A 17,888-nucleotide genomic window follows, 5' to 3' on the forward strand; every position below is an offset into this window, starting at 1 on the left:
CCTGGCTTTGACTTGGCCCAGATCTGACCATTGTAGCCATTTAGGGAGTGAACCAGCAGATGGAAGATATCTGTTTCTCTCTCTCTCTCTTTCTCTCTCTCTCTCTCTGCCTCTCAAATAAATAGATAAATCTTCTTAAATCAACACAAAATGGATAATTAAATTAATAATTGATGATTGGATTGATGATTGAGTTAAAGGGTAAATGAAATACATTTTCTGTTTGTGGTGTTATCTTTCTCTCCCTCTAAGCCTCCCTACTTCCTTTCTGTCCTCTCATCACTATCACGCAGTGTTTGAACTGCCTGCCACCATGAAAGAGCACTATGGATTTAGGAATGTAAATGGCCAGAGTTAAACTTCACGAAGATGGCCACAGGATAAAAGGCAGATGATCGTGTAGATGTGTTCTCAGCTGCTTTGCTACTATAAAGAAAAAAAAAATGGCTCTCCACGTTGTGTTCCCTCTGCAATGTGTTTATCTTTAGATTATGTTGGTAAGAAACCCTGAGGTACCTGGATCTCGGCAGAACCTGCTGGGCTCTAATCCTCTTGGGCTAAGCTTCATGATTCTTTTCAAAGCAAGTTACTCAAGTTGTGCATTTAGGTTTAAATGTTTTACAATTTATTTTTAAGTTGTCTTGAGGTGTCATAGCAAGTAGAGAAGGGAGTTCTGAGATAGACACATTTAGTTGCCAATGTATTTCTTTTCTCTAATAGCTGTGTCGCCCCATCAATTGCTCTGCTATGTTCCAGAGGACTTAGCTGTAAGCTGAGTATTTGAGATTTAAATCAGATGATGTGCATAAAGGGACTACCGCAGTGCCAAGAAGATAGTGAGAGCACTGTAAACACTAGCCACTTATTAAGAAGTGATGGCATTTGGGTCTCATTTATATAAAGATGTTCTATTTTAAGATTTATTTTGAGTTCACTCTGAGCAGAGCAAATGCAGACAGATAAAAATTCCCTGTGATGGCTAAAAATATTCCCCAATAATCAGCAGATGGGTAGAGAATACCTGAGCTGACATTTTTATTTGCAACAGGATTTTATTGGCATCGCCAGAGTTTTCAGTGTTATAATTGAATGCTAAGTGTACAAACACAACATGTCTCTCTCAAGCCCTGAAAACCATCCCCTGTTTTCTCAGAGTGGAAACTCCCTATGTCTTGCTCCTTAGTATCTCTAACCCAAAAACTTGAAATCAGGTTCAAGATGCAAAGTATTTTTAGCATGAACATGATGCCACAAATGGAAAATTCCATACCACAAATTGTGAACTAAACTTTGTTTCATGCACAAAATTCTTAAAAATATTGTGTAAAAGGGGCAGATGTGCGACTCAGTGGTTGAAATGCTGCTCAAGACACCTTCCTTCCACATCAGAGTATTTGGATTTGAATCCCAGCTCTGCTACTGATTCAGCTTTGTACTAATGTGTACCCTAGGAAGCGTTGGACTATGGCTCAAGTACTTGGGTCCTGTCACCATATAGGAGACCCAGAATGAGTTCTGTCCCCTGACTTCAGTCTGGTCTGGCTATAGCAATGACTACAAAAGTGAAACAGAGGATGGCCTCTGCTCTCTCTCTCTCTCTCTGTGTGTGTCTTTCAAATAAAATTTTAATGTAATTTAAAAAATTCATTGTGTAAAACAAATCTAGGCTAATTGTTCATGATTTTTATAAAACATAAGTGAATTTTATGTTTAGATCTGACTCTCATCCCCAAGATATTTCATTATCTATTTGCAAGTATTGAAGAATTTGAAGAAATCTCCAAAGCAAAATACTTCTGGCCCCTGTGGGGGGCAACTCGGACTAGACTAAGTTACTGGAATTAAGACTTATTCTATGCATCTGCTCTCCCACAATATGGTGCTGGGAGAGGAGTAAACAACTTCTACACAGCTGCCTCTCGCCAATTTGACTGATGAGCTGCAGGAGCTGATCTTGCTCCTGATTGGAGGAGAGCAGCGTGCTAGGCGTGTGGGTAGCAGAGTTGGGATTGGTGGAAGAGGACTATAAAGGAGGAGAGAGACAACATGCACCAGGAACATCTAAGGGGAACATCTATCTGAAGGAACACCTGAGCAGCCCCCGAGAGAGCCGGCCGGCGGTGTGCCGCTCCCCCGCGGAAGTGGGGAAAGTGGCAGGGGGAGCTGCCCCTCCACGGAGGTGGAGGGATCGGCAGCCAACCCGGGAAGGACCAGCAGCAAACCCGGGAAGGGCCGAGCAGACAAAAGAACAGCGCAGAGTCCTGTGTCATTCCTCCATGAAGAGGAGGAGCGACAGGCCCCAAGCATTTTGGATAAGAGATACTCAACTTGCAGGTGTTGTTTCTGAGCTGCACTGTCTCACTCCTGCGGGCAACACCCCCCTTCCATATTGCATGCAAAATAAAACAAAATAAAAATGAAGTGAGCACCCAATATGGCCCACATGTGTGCAGTAGATTCCTTTGGAAGTGCACAGGGAGCAGTGAAGATTTGCACAAAATCCTGCAGCTTAAATGTGAAACATCCTCTGTGTAAACTCTCCTGTGTGTCCAGCCCTGCCTTTGATTTTTCCTGGTTACTTCTCCTGATGGTGTCGATGGTGTCCCAAGGCTGACATTCCCGCCTCTCTTACTGCTGTGTTCAGGCTGTGTTCTCAGTCCTCCTTGCTCTGGCCCCTCTTTCTTCCTCGCTGGGCACACATTTTTCTGTCCTTACTTGATTCATGCCAATGGTCACACCATCAGGCTCATCACACTTGCCTCAATCAATGCTTGAGCATATCTTCCTAAGCAAAACATTTTCTTTTCTAAGATAAATTTCATTTCCTGCAGGTAAGACAACTTTTGGAAATTTCCTCCACATATCCAAAGCTACTTCAAAAAGTTTACAAAAAACAGAATTACAAGATCAGTGTATTTTCTGGAAAAACATTGTGTGGTTCATGCATAGTTTTCTCACATTATGCATTTTTGTAAACTTTTTAAAGATTCCTCCATATGCATGCATTTCTGGTTTATTCACACAAAAATACATTGACCTTTGAATTTTATTTTCCACAAGCTTTTTGAAGTACCCTCATATTTATACTCCATTCCCTCTGGCACAGCTGTAGTTCACCTGCTTCCATGATAATCAATTGATCTACAGAAAAAAAAATAGCAAGTCTGGCTTTGGTGTTTGATCTGGTACCAGAGGGGATAGAAAAGCTGCCAGAGGGCCATTTCCCTAATGAGATCAGTGAACATAATGTTTAGTACTGAGCCTCACCTTGTGGAATCTCCCCTCTCTCTTGCCTTGTTGGTCAAGGTGCGCTATGGAAGGTGACCATGGTGACCATGGTGCTGGTGCTGGTGCCGAGGCACTAAAACCTCACAGTCCTGTAATAACTCGGCCCAGGCAGACCTATGCATTGCACAACCTTGCCTCTTCTCTCCTCTCCTTCCTCGTATGCAGGGTTATGGAGCTGGCTTTATCATGGATTTTGTTCCTTAGTTAAGGCTCTGGACTCCCAGATAGCTATAGACTATTTTCCACAGGTGAATACATTGTCCAAGACTCTCCAGCACTTGGGCTTTCAGCGTTCTGATGCGAACAGCTTCCTTTCCCTCTGGATGATATGAGTTCATTGGTGCAGTGTGGGACTCAAAAAGACTTAAGTCCAGGGTGGCTTGAAGAGAAGTCGAGCTGGTTCTCAGATGGCCTGGGTTTTCACTGTAGTAATTCACTAAGGAGAGCATGGTCAGTAAGTGACCCACTTGCAAGGATTCTAACTTCGCTGCTTGCTAAGCAGTGTAACCTGGGATAAGCCACTGTGCCAGTTTTTGCCTGACTTTTTCCTTAGTGGTTTGCATTTAAGTACTCAGGAAGTTTCACCTCTTATTAACATTGGTGGAAAGATTCACATGTTGATTTGTCACTGTTTGTAAAATGCCCTATGTGCTCCGGATTGAGCTACACCTAGAAAGACAAGCAGATGTACTTCCTACTCGATAGAGTGTTCATTCTAGTGAGAAGTCAGACATCACAACGGCTGTATCACTACAAGCTCATCAACCATGTTTAGGAAAAAATGGAGCAAAACAAGGGGGTGCAGTTAGCAAGCACTGGGAAGACACTCTGAAGCAGAAGAGCTTCAAATATATGCTAGGTGAGGTGAAGGCAAGGGAGGGTTAGGCCTAGGGTGGAGAAGGAGAAACTCACATGTTCAGGGAAGATGCTGGGCAAGGTCCAGAATGTAAGAAAGGGAGAGCCCAGTGTGGTGGGGAAGTTCTGAGCTGCAGGCAGTGTAGCTGTGAATCTGGATTTTGGGCAAGGACTTGGTCACATAGGGCCATTGGTGTCATTTTAGAACTTATGAACTTGATTCTAGGAGTGACTGGGGAATCATTCGAGAGTTTTCATTCTCATTTGTCTTCTTTTATTGAAAAGAGAAGCACAAACAGAGACAATGAGAGCTGCCATCTCCTGGTTCACTCAACAAGTGCCTGAAACAGCTGAGGCTAGAAGCCCAGAAATCAATCTGGAGTCCAAAACTCAATCTGAGTCTCCAAATTGGATGACAGGGACCTAAGTGCATGAATCATCACCTGCTGCCTCCCCCCCCCCCCCCGCCCCAGCATGAAGAATTCACAGGAAACTAGAATCAGAGGTGGAGTTGAAACTTGAACCTGTGTCCTCCAATATGAGATGTAGGCATCCCAACTGGTATCTTGCCATCACACTATGTGCCTGAAGTGTTCTCATTTTTTGAATGAAATATTCTGGAATATTTATCTTTCCAAATAGGATACTGAGATTATTGAGTGAACCTGGAATTATGTATGATTGGCACATCTGAAGAGAATGATTTATTTAACTCTGAAGAATGCTCAACTGGTGCTTTAACTGCCTGCAACCCTTCCATGTGTTAGACCAGGTGGGGTTGTCTGATGTCCCTGTACTCCTCTCCTCCTGCTCCTCACCCTGTATCCTTTCGGCTTTCCAGAGAGTCCCCAGATCTTTGCACAGAGAATTCGCTTTTTCCAAGCTAGCAGCTGTGTGATTTAGGAGGAGTCGCTGGAGACCCAGCTGCAGGAGGGTGTGCGAGCTGTGATCCTGTGCCCGTCCCCCATGCTGTTGTGCTGATTATATCAGGACAAGCCAATTAAACAGTGAGGGATGGGAATGGAAACCAGTGACCTTCCTGCGGGACATTCAATAGTTTTCTTTACCTTTTTTGTAAAGCAAATTTAAGATTTATTGCTCCCTCTTCCTCTCTTCCCCTCATCCTTCCTCTCTCTCATTCTCTTTTTCTCTGTCTCTCATGCATGCTCACACACAATATCAGTGATAAAAAAGTCTCTGATGTTAGTTCCCAGAGATATAAATAGGGCCAATGAGTAGATCCTCCAGAGATATGTCAGAAAAAAAGGAAAGAGTCCATGGTAGGGGGGAGAGGGAGAAACTTTAAGTTCTGGATGAACTGCTGGTGGTTTTCTATGTATCTGTTCACATTTTCACGTATTGAGTCATGATCTTTGGCCTGCCTACAGCAGCCTATCACATATGTTGAATCCCTATTCTTACCTTCAGACTCTCATGGATGCTCTGTTCTGGAAAAGTTCAGCAAACCCCCAGCTCTCTGAGTTTGGTTCAGATTCCCCCTACACATGGATCCCAGCATAATCATCTCAGTATCTGGATCTCAGCTTTGTCCTACATTTCACAAAACTACCAGTCCACAAAGGATTGCAAATACGTTGGCTTTTGTTAAATAGCAGGAAAACTTTACCCCATGCAGCTGAGCCATTCATTTGGAAAAATGCAGTAGAAGACATCAAATATCCTGTTCTGTAGTGAAGAGAAAAAAATAGTTTTTCTATTTGAAATATTATGAAATATAAATGCTTTTCTTCATGTCAATGTTCCTGTTCCCTCTGTGACCCAATTCTTGTTGATTAGTCTTGTGCTGCCTTGAGTCCAATGTTGATGAAGACCTTCCATTGTGACCTAAGCACTGTGACACTGCAGTCAAATCATGTCTAGCCCAAGGCAATGAGGTGCCCTTGGTACTTCCTGGATCCATGGGAGACACGTGGATGAATCCGGAGGCCTGTTCCTTGTTCACATGGGTGAGTGAGCACCTCCTCCCAGTGTCAGAATCAGGCCCTAGAAGCAGCCCTTAGCTGGTAAGAACCACGAGGCACAGGAGCTGTTTCTGTTTGCTTCTTCCCACTTCAGTTCTACTCACAGATGGGTAGGTTTTGCAATAGGGTCCCTATTTAGCTTTTGGAGATTGTGCATGAAATATCTTTGTATTTTCTCTTTCAGAGGTTGTGAGGTAACCTTATGTGAGTGTTATGTGTCTGTGTGTGTTGGGAGAGAGGGGGTTGATACAAGATTATATAGTCCTAACAAAGAGAAAGAAATGCAATCTGCTCCTTGGCATTAAACTTGGCTCATTCAGTAAAATGTTCAGTTCCTCCCCCTTTTACTGAGACTCATACCACCCCAATGAGCTACATTTGTCACCATTGTCAAAGGACCACAATTCTTTTTTTCCTTCAAGATTTATTTATTTATTGAAAGACAGAGTTAGAGAGAGACAGAGGGACAGAGAGACAGAGAGAGAGAGAGAGAGAGAGATCTTACATCTGCTGGTTTACTCTCAAGCAAACCAGCAGATGGAAGGACTATGTCCGGCCAAAGTCATGACTCTGAAACTTCATCAGGGTATCCTTTGATGGTGGCAGGAGCCCTAGTACTTGAACCAACTTCTGGTGGTATCCCAGGTGCGTTACCGTGGAGCTGGATCAAAGACCCAGCAGCTGGGACTAGAACGTGTGCTTTGTTATGGGATTCCAGCGTTAAAAGTGGCTACTTAACCAGCTGCAGCACATCAGCCCCAAAGGGCCACAGTTGTAATGGAAGTGTTGAGCTTCCTGGAAATGCTTTAGAACAGTAGTTGTGCATAACGATAATCCTCAAAGATGACTGCCTGGCCAAGCCTGCATGCCCCCTGCAGTGAGCTCAGACCCCCTTGCAGGCAGGCGAGAGCAGTTCTGGGTAGACGAAGAATCTTCTTTCCTCCTCTGTGCCCTGCTTGTGCTGAGAACTCCTGCCCACTCCCACATACAGTGTTTACCTCCTGGAGAAGACTCCAGTTTTTTTTTTTTTTTTTTTTTCATGTTTTTAATAGAACTCCATAAGTTTTAAATTTGAGCAAATCATGGTTGATATATATATATATATATATATATATATATTTTTGACAGGCAGAGTGGACAGTGAGAGAGAGAGAGAGAGAGAGAAAGGTCTTCCTTTTGCCATTGGTTCGCCCTCCAACAGCCACCGCGGTTGGCGCCCTGCGGCCGGCATACCACGCTGATCCAAAGCCAGGAGCCAGGTGCTTCTCCTGGTCTCCCATGGGGTTCAGGGCCCAAGCACTTGGGCCATCCTCCACTGCACTCGCTGGCCACAGCAGAGAGCTGGCCTGGAAGAGGGGCAACCAGGACAGAATCCGGCGCCCCGACCGGGACTAGAACCCAGTGTGCCAGCGCCGCAAGGTGGAGGATTAGCCTAGTGAGCCGCGGCGCCGGCTAATATACTGTTTCCTATACTGAGCAGCTCTTGGATTTTATTTAATTTATTTAATCTCCTTGGGCCAGTGTTTTCCAAGCTGCAGGTGCCAGTCAATTAGTGTGGCATAGTTAATTTAATGTTCACAGTGATACATGAAAAATGCGATCGAATAGGAAAATCAGTCTATCACATACTGTAATGGTAACTTTTGTTTAGATCACCTGAAATAGTCTGTGTTTCTGACTTCTTCAACTATTTTTAAAGCATTGCTCTAAGCCTCAGTTTCATGATCTCCAGTTGCCATTTAATTATTTAAATTTTTATATAAAAACCAAAGTTGTGTCTTCCACCCATCTGTTAGGGCAGGAACTAACTTCTTTCCTAAATGCTTGGCTCATATATCTTTGAATATCTTTAGACCAAATAATAAATCAAGTTAAAATGCCCCTTAGCAGGGACCTGCTAACAAGTTATCATTTTGATTCAATTATCAGAGATTGATGTGAGTTTTACTTCATCCTGTGGAGAATGGGCTTTTTGCATACCCTGATTCATATTTAGAAAAATGGTGTCCTGTTCCACTGATTTACCATTTGGTTCTCAGAGTAAATATCAAAAAATGAAATCAATTTCTTGGGGGAAGGAGAAAGGGAGAGGAAAGAAAAATATGGTAGGCTAACTTTAAGTTTGGTTCAATATGTTGACATATGGAATACAGAGCATCAGGCTGGGTTTTTGGATGGACATACATGTGCATACATGTATGCAAGTATGGTATGTGTATGTGTATGTATGTTTTGGAGTCCTGATGTTGAAGCCAGTGGGGCTGTTTACTGATAGCACAGTAATTCTCATTCCAGACACATCATGAATTGACATTTACTTCTGCTGTGGAGCTGAGCATAGCCACATGACTTGCTTTGGCCGCTGAGATATGGTTGACACCACATTTAGCACATCTGCATGGCCTTACACCCAAGCTTTGTTTGCTGTCTCATTTATATGACAACAATCTAATGTGGCAGAGACTCTGAGCCCAGCAATTATGAGATGGACAATCTATGTGCCTTGAAATAGACACATAATATGAGTGAGAAAGACTTTCTACCTAAATCAACTCTGATTTAGAGTCTAACTGATTTAAAAGTATATAGCCTTGTAGATTCCGATTGACACAAATGATAGATACATAAAGAGGTATGCTGTAAAATGTGGTTGGGGGAGTATTCACTCTGACTCTGCCACTATGAGCCATGTGGTGTTGGGCAAATTAGTTAACCTGTCTATGCTGCGACTGTCTCATTTGCAAGATGAGAGTAGGTGCAAAATTTGCCTCTTCGGATTGTTGGGGAGTTGTGAAGATGAAAAATATGCCAATACATGTAAAACACCAAGCTTGGAAGCTAATGAGTATTTAAAAATTTATTAGTAGTATAGATAGCTATTATTGTTATTATAAATAATACCACTTCAAATGCAATCAATATGTATTCAAGTGTTAAAACAATTATTTCTTAGTTATGATAAACATTTCTATTTTTTCAAAGGGGCTTAATTATCACTTACTTTAATAGTTTTAATATGTACAGGGCATCAAGCATGTTCATGCTTTACATATTATTTTTTTTAATTTTATTTAAGGTATACCCATTTCATGTATTTTATATATATAGATTCAGGAACGTAGTGATACTTCCCACCCTAACCTCCCTCCCACTCACATTCCTACTCTTCCTCCTCCTTCCTCTCCAATCCCACTCTTAATTTTTACATTGATTTACTATCAGTTCACTCTGCAGCCATTTTATGGGAAGGATAATTGGGGGAGTAGGGTCAGTGGTTGAAAAAGTTACCTTCATCTGCATGAAAATGCAAAACCAATTTTCTCTGGCTTTTCAGTTTGTGCCATCTCTTACCAACACCATGCTGAAATTGTGAGGGTACCATGACTTTATGGAATTTTCTGAGAATAGTGCCTTATACCAAAACTGTCACTTAGTTCAACCAAACACTAGTAACTAGAAATTATATGACTTGGAAGACATGCAAAGTTTTTGGTGAATGAACATTAGTGGATAACATGGTATCTCTCATTCAAGTTCTTTCCTATATAGCTGTAGGGGTTTATAATGATCTTCCAAGGTGGCTGCTTTACCATAAGAAAATAGCCAACTGTTCAGCACTTGTCCCTTGTGGGAATCCTGCCCACCAAGAGAATTATGAGATCATAGTCTGGTACTGACACCCCACTACCACCACAAACACCCAGCCACCATCACCCATCAGCAAGCTGCTGCCTGCTTTCTCAGACCTGGATCCAAATGGGTTTCTTGCACTGACCCCACATCTTCAGTCAAGGGGCCTTTCCACTCTCTTGAGGATTCTTAATAATCATATACTGTATCATTGCTGCCAAACAAACTAACCCATTTCAATTGTACATCTCAATTGATTGACTTGCCCTTTCATGAAATCAATCAATTGTTTTTAAATACGAACCTAAATGAGTGTGTCAGATCCTTAGAAATAGCTCTCATTGTCTTTTCCCTGTCTTTTACCATGAATCACTTCTTAATCCAATTGACTTTATCTGGACTGTTGTTTTCTGCTACTATTGTACCTCCTAACAAAATGTAGCTAAAAACAAAAAGCTATATTTCACTGTCCAAGAAATTGTAGTTCACCATGAGAGCAATGCATTTCCCTCAAATCTCAGTGCTTACATGAATGGAGTTGGCAAATGTTTGCATCATTCACTCACTTAGGTGGGTGTGAGGCATTTGTGAGAAGGTGTGAATAAATTTGCTCCACACAGAATTTCTTTGGTTTCTAAGAGTGTGTAGTAAAATATAAATAAATCATTTGCAGTTCTTCAATAGGCATACAGAACAAGCTTAATAGAGTAAGAAAAAACATGGAAGCCAAGAGGCCTCAGTCCCAGACTGTATCTGGTCAGTTGACCTCAGGAAAATGACCTATGGTCTGATCTTTGGAGCTCCTACTGTAAAGCTACAACCTTATGTGAATATAGTGTGCATTAGAGTTTTGAAAAACTCCAGTGTGCTTAAAAAAGTTTCAGTGGTAAAAAGCCTCATGTGCAAAGCTAGCCATTATGCTGCTGGCTATATAATTCAAAATCACAGGGAGGAGAGAATGAACTTGTGAGATGGGATGTGATTCTTTGCAGTAAAACAATAGATAGTGAATATTATTTATTGAAAAACTGTGATTTTTGTATTGTGCCAAATACTTCAGATATAATATTTTCTTTTTTTTTAAATTTTATTTAATGAATATAAATTTCCAAAGTACGATTTATGGATTACAAAGGCTTCCCCCACATACCATCCCTCCCACCCACTACCCTCCCCTTTCCCACTCCCTCTCCCCTTCCATTCACATCAAGATTCATTTTCGATTATCTTAATATACAGAAGATCAGCTTAGTATACATTAAGGATTTCAACAGTTTGCTCACACAAAAACAAAAAGTGAAAAATAATAGATGATTTTTTTAAAATGATGATGAAATCAGATCAGACCTATTGTCATGTTTAATCCCAGTGAGAGTCAAGTTGGGAGTTGACAATTTCTTTTTTTTTTTTTTTTACAGAGGATCAGTTTAGTATACATTAGGTAAAGATTTCAACAGTTTGCACCCCCATAAAAACACAAAGTGAAATATATTGTTTGAGTACTCGTTATAGCATTAAATCTCAATACACAGCACATTAAGGACAGAGATCCTACATGAGGAGTAAGTGCACAGTGACTCCTGTTGTTGACTTTACCAATTGACACTCCTGTCTATGGCATCAGATATACTTCAGATATAATATTTTCTTTAAATCTATGCACAAGTCCTACAAATTCATAATTATGTTATATCAAATATTAAGTAACACATATCTTCATGGAAAGCAGGAAAGCCAAGGTCTGTTCAGGGTTTCCCCAATTCTTACATAGTCATCATTAATCCTGGTTTCCTAAGGTTTCTTCCCTTGTGCTTACTTGCAGTGCTTATAAGAAAACTGTCAAGATTTCACAAAAGATCTAGTAAATTAAATGAAACTACAGAATGATAACATGTATTGGATATAATCAAAACTATAAAACAGAAGCACCCCTAGACAGAAGAGCCTGAAACTGGTTAATAGTGATACGTTCCAATTTCATAATCAAAGTTAGTATTCCAAACCCAAATACGAATGGTCCATGTTCTCTCAAACCTACCACCTTTCACAATCTAGAACAGTTGTGGGGATAAAATTTTATGCACTCAGTAAAAGACTCTTCAACATTTTCTCAAGGAAGATAATAAAGGCAACTCACATTTAATGAATGTTTTATAGTGGCCATGAATGGTGCTACATGCTTTAAATCCACATAACTACCTTACACGCAGGGCATCGTTATCTTTCCTTATCATGATAAGCAACTGAGACCCCCAAGTCAGACAATTTCTCAAATTCATTCAGTGAGAAAACAGCAAAGCCAGAACTTCACTAAAAATTTGCCTAATCTCAGAGCGAGGATCCTCTGTCTCTCTCTGTCTCTCTCTGTCTGTCTCTCTCTCTGTCTGTCTTCTCTCTCTCAACAGAAAGAAAATTGGGCCACATAGAAGCTGAGAGCCAGGAAGTCAATCCAGGTCTCCCACATGGTTGGCAGGGAGTCAACTGCTTGAGCCATCACTGCTCCCTCCCAGCATCTGCATTGAAAGGTAGCTGGAGTCAAGAGTTGGAACCAGAAATCCAATCCAGGAACTCCATTGTGGAACATAGATGTCTTAACCAGCATCCTACCTGTTAAGCTAAATGACATTTTTTCCCATTGAATATTGCTGCCTGACAAGTCACAGAGTCATTGAGATCTGAAAATCCAGAGATTCACCATGGATTTTCATCATCCTTTCTATATGAGAACCAAGAAAATGAACTGTGAGGGTTTGTAGATTCACAGCCACTGAGAAAATATGGAACTTTAGAGTTGATGCTTAATGAATAACTTCATCAATTTCTCATTTGTATTAATCTACTTGTTGAAAACAAAGCACCCGTGTCCCTGCTAACCCCCACAGGCTAGTTCCCTAGTTTGGAAATATTTGAGACAAAACACACAACCTTTAATTATAAAAGTGATTTTGGTAAAAAATGTCAGCATTTTTATTCATTGATGGATTGAGTTTTAGAATGCTCATAGCTATGCAATCCAGCACTCCACAATGGAAAAAAAGTTAATGTTTAGATATAACAAAGTAAAATGTCTCATATATGGATTCCTAAAGTTGCAGGTAGGTCCATGTTTTAGAAAAAGTAAACACATTAAACAATGTAGCCTTGGACTTGTTTTATATTTGCATTCACAGTTCCTGAGGTTGCCTTTACCTGTTGGTGGATGATGAAGGCATGATGAGATGCTCCAGCATCCTGTCCACACATACCCCACTCTTCTTCTGAAGCATTTGCACTGTCTCTGTGCCATTCATCATGCCTTCATTACAAGCCTGCCACGAGCCCCTTATGCTCCCAAGCACTGCAGAGGCAGTCACCGTGGCAAAGTCCCTGTCCTTCATGGCTGGTGGTCTTGTGTGTAGACTGCTTTAAAACTCAGAGATGACCTAAAGGGTCTCAGTAGGTATTTTATGCACTTACATGGTTTCCAGAATGGAGCCACTGCCCTAACACTACTAAATTGGAGGAAAATTTAATTATTGATGGCTAAAAGTCAAATTTAATAGCAATGTCCACTGATGTGGACATACAAGTAGGGAAATAAAAAATGGAGTTTTGTTTGACTCTCAGAGAGAAATAATACTTGACTCACAAGATCTCACATATGTTGCAGTCTATGAAGACATGACAGGGAGAGAAACTGCTAGCAAAATTAAACTGGTGTGAGGATACTGGCAGTGTTAGTTTTCTGAATCAAAGGATACCGCAGCAAGTGTGCCTTCCAGCAGGCTTGCAATGCCTGGTTAGTCCTGTGCAGAGTTCCAGGACCTCCAGTACCTGCAGATCCCTTGAATGGAACAGGCTCCTCATTCCTTGCAGCAGAATTCTAGAAACCATGTTATCAGCTATTTTAATTCCAACAGCTTAAAACCCAGGCACTCCTGGTGCCAACACCTTCCCCCATCAATTTTCAAGATCAAATACACTTTCTGTTTTGAAATTTTATTTTTTATTTATTTGAAATACAGAGTTACAGAAAGAGGTAGAGACACCGAGAAAGGAGAGAGAGAGGTCTTCCATCTGCTGGTTCACTTGCTAAATGGCCACAAAAGCTGGAGCTGACCTGATCCAAAGCCAGGAGCCAGGAGCTTTTTCCAGGTCTCCCATTTGGGTGAAGGGGTCGAAGGACTTGGGGCATCCAGTCACATTAACAGGGAGCTAGATTATAAGCAGAGCAGCCAGGATTCAAATGGGCACCCATATGGGATGATGGCCCTGCAGGACTAGGCTTTAACTCTCTATACCACAGCACTGACTCCCAATCAAATATACTTTCACTGGCTTGAAATAACACGTCCCCACTGTCCCCAACCTCCTGCTCCTTTGATTCTTCTGAACGGCAAGATACCTGAATTTATCACTGTTAGGATGCCCATCAGAACAATTATCTCTCTCTCTCTCTCTCTCTCTCTCTCTCTCTCTCTCGATTTATGCATTTATTTAAAAGACAAAGTTACACAGAATGACAGTTTGAGAGAGAGAGAGAGAGAGAGAGAGAGAGAGAGAGAGATCAGTCTTCCACCTGCTGGTTCCTCCCCATATGGCTGCAACAGCTTGGATTGGGCCAGGCTGAATCCAAAAGCCTGGAACTCCACCTGAGTTTCCCATGTGGGTGGCAGGGACCATCATCTGTTGCCTTCCCAGATGCATAAGGCGTTACCTGGAAGGGAAGTAGATTTGCTGGAACTCAAACCAGTGTTCTTATGGGATGCCTGCATTGTAGGCAGCTGCTTAATCCACTGCATCACCATGTCAGCCCTCATCACAGCTATTTTCCTAAAATAGTTCATCCAGGTAAAACATGCAATTTAGTCATTTGTAGTGCATATTCATGGAAACATACAACCAACAGCATAGCCATTTTCAGAACATTTTTTGTCACCTAAGCATGGCCTCCTTAGTTATTACCCTCTCACACCACCTCCCCACACTATCCCTAAACAACCACAAAGGTACTCTATCTATATATTTGCTTATTGGGGACATTTCAAACAAATCAAGGATTATGATACATAACTCACTGTGTTTGACACCCTTCACTTAAAAAAATGTTCAAGGTTCATCCAAGTGTAGCATGATCAGTATTTCATCTTTTTTATAGACAAACAATATTCCATCACATGGACATACAACACTTTTTATCTGTTCATTAACTAGGCTTTTGGTTTATTTTATTTTTTAAAGACTTATTTATTTATTTGAAAGTCAGAGTTACACACAGAGAGGAGAGGCAGAGAGAGAGAGAGAGAGAGTTCTTCCATCCGCTGGTTCACTCCCCAGATGGCCGCAATGGCCAGAGCTGCGCCGATCCAAAGCGAGGAACCAGGAGCTTCTTCCAGATCTCCCACGTGGATGCAGGGGCCCAAGGACCTGGGCCATCTTCCACTGATTTCCCAGGCCATAGCAGAGAGCTGGATCGGAAGTGGAGCAGCCGGGTCTCGAACCGGCGCCCATATAGAATGCCGGCGCTTCAGGCCAGGGCGTTAACTCACTGTGCCACAGCACCAGCCCCTTTTTTGGTTTATTTTCAAGTTTGGGCTTTTATTTGTAACATTGCTATGATAATTGGTTCAGAATTTTTTGTGTGGACATATATTTTTATTTTTCTGGGAGAGGCATTCTCTAGGTGTGCTATTTCAAGGTCATATGGTAACTCTATACTGAATTATTTTATGAGCTACTAACTGCTTGCAAAAGTGGTGACACCATTGTACATTTCCATTAGTGATAAACAAAGATTTTTGATTTCTCAAATCTTTATCAATACTTGTTATCTGACTTTTATTTTACTCATCTTAGTAAATATATATTAGTGAAATGGATTATGGTTTGATTTGAACTTCACTGTTTTTTTTCTTTAAAGATTTATTTTATTTATTTGAAAGACAGAGTTACAGAGAGATTTAGAGACAGAGAGAGAGGTCTTCCATCCATTGGTTCACTCCCCAGATGGCCACAATGGCCGGAGCTGCGCCGATTCAAAGTCAAGAGCCAGGAGCTTCTTCTAGGTCTCCCACGTCAGTGCAGGGGCCCAAGAACTTGGGCCTTCTTCTGCTTTCCCAGGCAATAGCAGAGAGCTGGATCAGAAGAGGAGCAGCCAGGACTAGAACGGGCGCCCATATGGGATGCTGGCACTTCAGACCAGGGTTTAACCTGGTGCACCACAGCGCCAGCCCTGCACTTCACTGTTAGCTCACAATGTTTGACTTCTTTTCATGTGCTTATTGCCTATTTGCATATATCTTTGGAAAATTATCCAGATGTTTTACATATTTTTTAAAATTAGACTACCTTTATATTATTGATTCATATGAATTCTGCATATGTAGAAGTCTTTAAAAAGCTCATGGAAACTGCATATTATATTACTTAAAAACTGTAAACTTCAAAAAATTTTGCACCAAAATAAATTAATCTTTTACTTTCACTTTTCCCATAATGGTTTTGAAGTATTCTCATATTGCAGATACAAATAACCCTCAAACATACTCTTCCATTCTGTGCATTTCCTCCTACTTTTTAAATAATGTCCCTTGAAACAAAGATTTTAAATTTTAATGACGTTCAATTTATTTATTTTTATTATCCCTGTTTTTGGTGTGCTAAGAATGCACTGATCAACTAAAGGTCACAATGCTAAACTTTGATTATTTCACCTACTATTTTTATAGTTTTAGCTCCTATATTCTGACTTTAATCCATCTCACTTAAGTTTTAGTGTGGTGTAAAATACTTATCAAATTTTATTCATTTGTATGTAACTACTCAGTTGTCTTAGCACCACTTGTTGAAATGATTGTACTTTCTCTATGGAATGCTCTTGTACCCTTATCGACAATGACTTGTTAAGGTTTATTTCTAGGACTTCAATTTTATTCCACTACTCACTTGAATTACAATGTTGGCATCAGGAAAATGAGATGTGTGTATGGGATGGTGGGAGGTCATTGACCAAGGGACTGATGGCAAACTGCAAACATATAAAACATGGTTCAGTTACAAAATTAGATAGATAAATATAAGCTTTTGAAAGTTCTTTCAAAATTCCACATCAATAGGTTGTTGTATGACTATCATTTTCTGTTCTTTTTTTTTTTTTTGTATTTTAAAGTGAGAGAGAGAGAGAGTGAGTTCCATCCATTGGTTCACTCCATAAATGGCCACAGGGCCTCAAAGCCAGAAGTCTGAACTCAATTTATGTCCCTCATGTTTTTACAGGCAGAGTGAACAGTGAGAGAGAGAGACAGAGAGAAAGGTCTTCCTTTTGCAGTTGGTTTGCCCTCCAATGGACGCCGCGGCCAGCGCGCTGCGGCCGGCGCACTGTGCTGATCCAAAGGCAGGAGCCAGGTGCTTCTCCTGGTCTCCCAGGGGGTGCAGGGCCCAGGCACTTGGGCCATCCTCCACTGCACTCCCTGGCCACAGCAGAGAGCTGGCCTGGAAGAGGGGCAACTGAGACAGAATCCGGCACCTCGACCGGGACTGGAACTGGAACCCGGAGGATTAGCCTAGTGAGCCGTGGCGCCGGCTCATGTGGCAGTTTCTTGAACTATCACTTTTGCCTCCCAGGTTTTGCCTCAGCAGGAAGCTGGAGACAGAAGTTAGAGCTAGAAGCAGCATCATAACTGGTAGCTCAAATCTGCATCTCTTTCAGTTTTTTTGTTTACTTATATTTATTTTAGCTGTGTCAATTTAAAAATTTATGCTTTCTTTTCCTCTTTTTTTGGTGATAATTAGCAAGAATATTATGAGAATACCCGAGGTAGATAAACAATCAGAAGTGAATCATCAGAATTGATTATCATTTTATATAATCACATCAAGTCAAAATTACATCACATGTGGCATTATTTTTATTTAAAGTACATGAAAACAATACCTACTGTAACCTCAAATTGCTCTCACAGAGAATTTTGACATGATATTCCATGAGTTTTAGAGATCTTCAAAAATCTCATCAAAAATATGCAAAAGCTATAAAGAAAGCTTCACCTGTATATTTCTTTGAAAGAAGACTCCAAAGCATATATAAAAGAACAAAAATCCAGTGTTACATCAGTATGATATTTCCAGTAATTGTAGTTTGAAATCATCTTCTGA

At 41.1% G+C, this 17,888-nt stretch overlaps 1 long non-coding RNA gene across 5 annotated transcripts in view; it reads left to right on the forward strand.

Annotated features, from left to right (window-relative positions):
* The first annotated feature begins 6,028 nt into the window (after positions 1-6,028).
* Positions 6,029-17,888, forward strand: part of LOC127491634 (uncharacterized) — a 68,593-nt gene continuing 56,733 nt past the window's right edge. For 3 of the 5 annotated variants that reach the window (XR_011387625.1, XR_011387624.1, XR_011387623.1), the window contains exon 1: positions 6,029-6,110. This is a non-coding gene — a long non-coding RNA (uncharacterized lncRNA). Of the gene's footprint in view, positions 6,236-17,888 lie in introns of all 5 variants that reach the window. The other 2 variants (XR_011387627.1, XR_011387626.1) reach the window with 1 other exon arrangement.

This window comes from Oryctolagus cuniculus, chromosome 3 (genome assembly GCF_964237555.1).
Source record: "Oryctolagus cuniculus chromosome 3, mOryCun1.1, whole genome shotgun sequence".
Classification (NCBI taxonomy): domain Eukaryota; kingdom Metazoa; phylum Chordata; class Mammalia; order Lagomorpha; family Leporidae; genus Oryctolagus; species Oryctolagus cuniculus.